Source organism: Arvicola amphibius, chromosome 6 (genome assembly GCF_903992535.2).
Source record: "Arvicola amphibius chromosome 6, mArvAmp1.2, whole genome shotgun sequence".
NCBI classification, from domain to species: domain Eukaryota; kingdom Metazoa; phylum Chordata; class Mammalia; order Rodentia; family Cricetidae; genus Arvicola; species Arvicola amphibius.
The window spans coordinates 151,332,141-151,339,444 of NC_052052.2; the positions used below are offsets into that span (position 1 = coordinate 151,332,141).

The 7,304-nt window shown below is 43.3% G+C and overlaps 1 protein-coding gene across 1 annotated transcript in view; it reads right to left on the reverse strand.

The window, feature by feature from the left end:
* The window catches only part of Uimc1 (ubiquitin interaction motif containing 1), a 77,250-nt gene extending 69,986 nt beyond the window's left edge, over window positions 1-7,264 (reverse strand). Inside the window, exon 1 of the mRNA XM_038332692.2 lies at window positions 7,164-7,264. The gene's annotated coding sequence lies outside the window, so the exon portion shown is untranslated. The remainder of the gene's footprint in view (window positions 1-7,163) is intronic.
* Between the last annotated feature and the right edge of the window lie 40 nt (window positions 7,265-7,304).

Sequence of the window (7,304 nt, forward strand, 5' to 3'; positions counted from 1 at the left end):
GCTCACAACTGCCTGTAACTCCAGCTCTAGGCATCTAATGGCTTCTAACCTCTGCAAGTCCGGCATTCATACACATACATAAATATAAAACCAAAGCTTTAAAATATGAAACTTCTACAAGAGAGCATAAGTTCCAGATAGCCCATTTCTTTGGAAAAAAAATGCCAACAGCAGAAATATCTAATACAACAAAGATGAATAAAACATGAAATATTCATACAATAAAATTCTACAATTAAAGCTCAACTGAATCCTATGTAACATTTTATAGATCCTAACAAATCTTACTGATGCCAGGCCTTTAATCCCAGAACTCAGAAGGCCTTGGCAGACAAGCCAGGCCAGCCAGGGCTACATTTCTCCAACAAAAGGGGGTGGGCGAGTAGTAGTAGTCTTACTGAAATAATAGCGAGCCAATAAATATGAACAAATATTAAAAGATTTGCACAAAGCCGGGCGGTGGTGGCGCACGCCTTTAATCCCAGCACTCGGGAGGCAGAGGCAGGCGGATCTCTGTGAGTTCGAGACCAGCCTGGTCTACAAGAGCTAGTTCCAGGACAGGCTCCAAAGCCACAGAGAAACCCTGTCTCGAAAAACCAAAAAAAAAAAAAAAAAAAAAAGATTTGCACAAACTTAAAGAAAACAGTATGTATAGTATGTATATATATATTATATATATATACTATAAATAGCTCATAGTTTGCAGAAAACTATGTATTAAGATTATAGATTAAAGACCAGTTGGATAGATGGGTACACATCATGGTAATAATATAAAATCATAGATTAATGGACCAGATAGATAGATGGGTATACATCATGGTAATAACATGGAAATGAGAGGAGGAAGTAGGAATAAACAGGACTTCAGATAGATGTCAAGACCAGGACTGATAGCACACACCTAAAATCCAAGCACTCAAGAAGCTGAGACAGGAGGATTGTCACAGGTTGGAATCTGGCCTGAGCTACACAGAAAGCAATAAGCCAACCAGGGCTGTATTCTAAGACCCTGTCTTCAAAAGAGTAATGACAATAATAAATAGTAACAAGCTGTCAACAGTTGGATAGCAGAACACAAGTACATTATTCTTAGTACTTTTCTGTAATATTTAAATTCTGGAATATCTTTACTGTATTCCCCTAGGTCACCAACTTCTAAACCATCCTTCAAAAGCCAGCTCAACTATTTATAACCCGTTCATTTCTCCTATTGCTTCCTCGGCTGCTTAGATATCGTGTTCCATGATATACTATAATTACTTACCACATGTATCTATAGCTTCCCTAAGACTTGTGAGCCATCTTACAACATTGCCCATGGAACCAGCAGGACGGTTCAGCGGGTAAAAGCACTTGTCACCAAATCTACAACCCACCTGGCAGAAGGAGAGTACCAACCACCAATCCTGCAAGTTGTCATCTCCCCTCTGGATACATGGCATGGCACACTTTCTCGTATACACACACACACACACACACACACATATACAAAACAAAGAAAGATATAAAGATTAAAAATATTGCCCATGTCGGTGGTGGCGCACGCCTGTAGTCCCAGCACTCGGGAGGCAGAGGCAGGCGGATCTCTGCGAGTTCGAGGCCAGCCTGGTCTACAAGAGCTAGTTCCAGGACAGGCTCTAGAAACTACAGGGAAACCCTGTCTCGAAAAACCAAAAAAAAAAAAAAAAAAAAAATATTGCCCATGTAACCTCAGCAGGTAGCAAAGGGCCCAGTCAAAAGAAAACACTCAATATCTGTGAATTGAATTCAGATGAATTAAGCTGGGAGCAGGTATCACATAAGGCCTCAAAAGAGCAGTTCATGGGCAAATGACCTGGAACATAACATACAGCACAGTATAAACAGCAAAGGAGACCCTGCCTCAACAAGGTGGAAGATGAGAAGCAGATCCTTAGAGTGGTCATCTGACTTCTACCACTGCACAAACAAGCCCCTACTCACATACATCACACGTGAGCACACACACACGCGCCAAATGTTTAAAGACTGTGGTTTTCATGCAGAGCACTGTCTCTGGGGCAGGGCGTCCCTGTGTAGCTGAGGATGATCTGAACATACTGTGCAGCACTAATTATCAGTGGAAGGAAGGAAATGCAGCTCAGCAGCAGCACGAGGAGCTCCCAATCTCCCGCAGGGGCCTCCACTCAGACAATGCCAAGTCCTTGACTATGCAGCGCTTAACAGGATTTTAGGATGAAGTCAGACATGGAGGCACACACATATTCGGTAGAGGAAACAGGAGCTTAAGGTCAACCTCAGCTACAGCAAATTCAAAGGCAGTAGACTCTGAGACTATCTAATAAATAAACAAACAATACAGTAACAATCAGTAGCCAAAGAGAAGCAAGGTTAGTGAGTTTACAAAACAGTGTCCAGGCAGAATGGCACACACCTTTAATGTCAGCACTCCGGAGGCAGAGGGAAGTGAATCTCTTTGAGTTTAAGGCCAGTTTGGTCTGCATAGTGAGTTCCAGGACAGCCAGGGCTCTGAAGAGAGATCCTACCCAATTAAAACCCCCCAAAAAGCAAAGAAAATACCAGTGATAGAATTCTAGGGTTAACCCCCACCTCAGCCCTACAAACTCCAGACCCATATTCACTTGTTTATTGAATGTTGCACTTAGACATCTAATAAGCCTCCCCAGCATTAACTGTCAAGATAACAACGAAGTAAAATAAATACATCTAGAAATATTTTAAAAAAATAAAATTATAAGTAAGGTGCATTTATTTAGATTTAGTTATGAGAAAGAATTAAACTCAATGTCACAAATACTTTGGCCCTAAGAAAACACAGAATGGAGCCAGGTGGTGGTGGCATCTGCCTTTAATCCCAGCACTCAGGAGGCAGAAGCAGGCAGATCTCTGAGAGTTTGAGGCCAGCCTGGTGGACAGAGCAAATTCCAGGACAGGTTCCAAGCTAAAGTGACACCGTCTCTAAAAAAACAAAAAGGAAAAAAGAAAGTATAGACTGTTTTTTATTTTAATTACATTTATTTACTTGGTGTGTGTATACGTTTGGGTCTGCGTAGGAGATGATGAGCTGTAGAGGCCAGAGGACTATTCTCAAGAGTCGCCACCCTCTGTCTGAGGCAGGCATGCATAGGAGATAGTTTAGCTGAGGACCCTATTTGAGTTTGGATTAAAATATACACATGCATCCTTTTGTAACAATACACTTGACACCCCAAGTACTTGACACCTATATGTACTATACACATGTTCCTCTCCAAACAATATGCCTAGCAAACTCAAAACCTCAACCCCCAGTCTGCATCAGGCTACACATACTCCTATCTCTGAGCAGAAGTTTCTCCACCCCTAGTAACAATCAAATTTAGACAGTTTCTATTTAAGTGTGTGCCCAATGTATTCAGATATGAAGAACAGAAGGGACAATCTGGTCTGAACTGGTTTTGGATAATGTGCAGCAAAGCGAAATATCTAGAAATGTTTTAAGGAGAATCCTCTATTTACCATCTCATGATGCCTATGCATAGCTGTGTGTGCATATTTCTAAAATCAGATAAATTATGGGAAGGGACATGTGCACTAGGAAAAGTCAATACATGAACTGATCTATCAAAGTAGAAAACCATAGTAACCAGCCCCATCTTCCTTTAGACTTAATAAAAAAAAACCTGCAAGGTGCATCTTGGGCCCTTGAGTGCCCTCACTCATATGACCTACTGTCAATTGTAATCATTTTATAGAGGGATGCTCATAAAATGTATTATTGATTTGCTCCAAATAAAGATAGCATGCTTCTTTTGTAAATCTTTGTGAGCCCTTATCTACTGGATTGAGTGAGAAATGTCTCCCACAGGCTCATACTTAGTCCCCAGTTGGTGGTGCTGTTGGGGGAGGTTGTAGAACCTTTAGTGGGTGGAGCCTTGCTGGAGGAAGTTCATTCCTCAGGGCGGGCTTTGAGAGTGACAGATGGCTGCACTTCCACTCTCTGCTTCTGCCTGTGGCTGGGACCTCAAAGTCCCCTATCTGGCCGGCCACTCGCTCCGGGCCTCCTTCCCATTATGGTGTCTCCCTCCAGAGCTGTAAGCCAAATACAGTCTTCCTTTTATAAGTCAATTTTAGTCTAGTCTTGGTATTCTATCACAGCCACGGAAAAGTCACACCTTATTTTTTCAATTCTTTGAATGAGAGGAAACGAACACAGAAACACTCAACCTTGACCCTGCCCACCATACCCCAATCATTAGTAAACACTTGTACCACGTGAGAGTCCCAGGGATCAAATTCAGGTTGTCAGGCGTGGTGGCAAGCACCTTTACAGACTGAGACGGCCTTTTTCCGCTTTTACAGTCAGTGACTCACGTCCTAAACTGGCCTTGAACTCCTGGTCTCCCAACACCTCCCAAATTGTTGGTTATCAGGCCTGCCCCGCCACACCCAGCTTAGTGTGTTGTTTCTAATAGATCCTTTGAGAGGTCTTTTGGAAGTCAAGCACTTTCTCAGTAAGGAACTTTGGCTCCTTTGGTTATTTTGAAATTTCAACTCTCAGTAGGAAAAGCAAACTAGAATCCTGGATCGGAGCATCTGTCACTTCACTGTCTGCCTGAAAATGCTGCCTAAAATGAGGCGTGAGTGCACACCTTCAGTCTTAGCACTCAGAACGCAGAAGCAGGTGGACCTTTGGGAGTTCGAAGGCACTCTGGTCTACTTAGCGAGTTCCAGGATAGCCATGGCTACATAGAGAGAACTTGCCTCAAATAATAATAAGATACCTAATATTACAGTAATATAATTCAAGTCTGTGCCCTACTTTACTCCATTATCATGTGAAACAGTGGCTTTTCAGATTCGAACTCTTTGTCTTGCCTTGAAAGATTCCATTTTACAAGCAGCTTGTTTTGTTTTGTTTGTTTTTCTGAGACAGGGTTTTTCTATGTAGCTTTGGAGCCTGTCCTGAAACTCGCTCTGTACACCAGGCTGGCCTTGAATTCACAGAGATCTGCCTGTCTCTGTCTCCTGAGTTGTAATGAGCATGGGAACAGATTCCCCTTTAAGAACCTGGAGCTGAAGTCCCCCAGCTCGTAACATGAGTGCTGGAACTAAAGGCTTGGGTCACCACCGCCCAGGAAGAATAAATTAAAATCTTTTATTATTTATTTATTTATTCAGCATCCTGCCTGTAAGCCAGAAGAGGGCACCAGATCTCATTATAGGTGGTTGTGAGCCACCACATGGTTGCTGGGAATTGAACTCAGGACCTCTGGAAGAGCAGTCAGTGCTCTTAACCGCTGAGTCATCTCTCCAGCCCCCTATAAATTAAAATCTTTTTTTAAGATTTATTTATTTATTATGTATACAACATTCTGCCTCCATGTTTGCCTGCACACTAGAAGAGGGCACCAGATCTCATTACAGATGGTTGTGAGCCACCATGTGGTTGCTGGGAATTGAACTCAGGACCTCGGGAAGAACAGCCAGTGCTCTTAACCACCGAGCCATCTCTCCAGCCCCCTATAAATTAAAATCTTATCAGGAAAAACAGGCCCAAGAACTTTGGTCAAACACCACAGACCAAGAAGAGGATCTAACTCCCTCATCTGGACCCCACAGAGTGACTAGCACTGAGATGGCAATAGCCTCCACACTGACCTCAAATACATGATATGATGGCTGTAGGCCCGGGTCTACCCTTGTTCCTGGGGCTCATCTTGAGGACAGTTTCTGGTCAGCTAACTAAGCATCCTGTTTGTTCCTGTGCTCTCTCTGCCCCCCTGGTGATTACCTGTAGGGCATTGTTGACTCCATCTTTGGTATGGTAATTTCCCACCTGCCTGGGCGGAAATCCTTGCACAGCGAGGTCTATAAGGATTTCCCCAAAATTAAATAAACGGCATTTGGCTGATCTCCTCGAATGCCCCAGGTCTCTTTGTGTGTTTTTTCAATCTCCAGGCCCTTGCCCGACTCGCATATGGTACAGTGGCGTGCAAACTGTACCAAGTGGGTAACACAGAACAGGGAGTTACAGATGGCAATCCTCCTGCCTCAGCCTCCAGGGTGATGGGATCACAGGCATGCACCACCACACCCTACTTTTTATTGCTTGGGTTTTGTTTTGTGGGTTTGTTTAGTCTCATTGAGAGAGGATCTACTGTAAAAGAGGCTTGCCTTGAACTTCTGGTCAACTGCATCCACTTCCAGAGTACTTCAGTGGCCTCAAACAGTCTCTTTGTGTAGCCCAGGCTAGCATCAAATTTGCATCTCCCTCGCTTTAATCTTGAAAATTTGGGGATTTTAAATATGAGCCACCTTGATCAGCTACTAACAAACATTTTTTTGAGCCAACTATATAAGATAGACAAGTTTATTTCAGAGTAAAGTGTCAAGGGATGACAGTGGGCAATGGTTAGAGACCACTGGGGAGCAAACCACTTTAATGGGGTGAGAGTAAACAATGGCCAGAGAGACAAGTGTCCTAATTTATATTTTACATAGGCTTTATACTATTTTAAAGTCTCTAGCAGATAGTTTACCAATGGATATTTTCCTGTCCGGGTGATTGACAGGTGTGTTTGGATTGACTATCTTAAGAGGGAAAATGTGCGCTTTTGTTCTTTATCTGAAAGCCTCCTGCTATGTAGTAATCTCATAAGCTCTTGGAATCAGACTTAATTATCAAGTAATAACCTTCCATGCATTTCAGGATGTCACATGTCTTCCCAGGGCCACAGATGACCCTCTCTTGCTGACAAGCTTTATTTAAGGGCCTCATATAGCCCAGGCCGGCATCGACCTCCTGATTGTGCAACCCCCAGTCCAACTCCCGTGTGCTGAGACGAAGGGCCTGTGTACCATTATGTCTGGTTTGTGTGTGTGTGTGTGTGTCTGTTTTTTTTTTTTTTTTTTTTTTTTTTTTTTTTTTTTTTTTTTGGTTTGGTTTCTCGAGGGAGGGTTTCTCTGCGGACCAGGCTGGCCTCGAACTCACAAATGTCCGCTTGCCTCAATGCTGGGATTCAAGGCGCGCGCCACCACAGCCGGCTACCACGTCTGCTTTAACGAACTCCTAAATAAAACATTTCTAGAATCTGGTCCTTCTGTTCCCTACCAAAGAAATGGGAGAAATTTTCCTATATATAACAAAAAGAAATGAGAAGTGTCAGTCAGCGGCTCACCGTGAGCAAAGATGAGAGCCCTGAGCTAAGAACTGCCTGGAACGAAGACGCCTTGGTGTAGTAATCACCATCCACGGTTTTTCCTCCAGGTCACCGCACTCATCCCGAGGTTCCACCGGTACCAAAACAAATTGCGCCTCA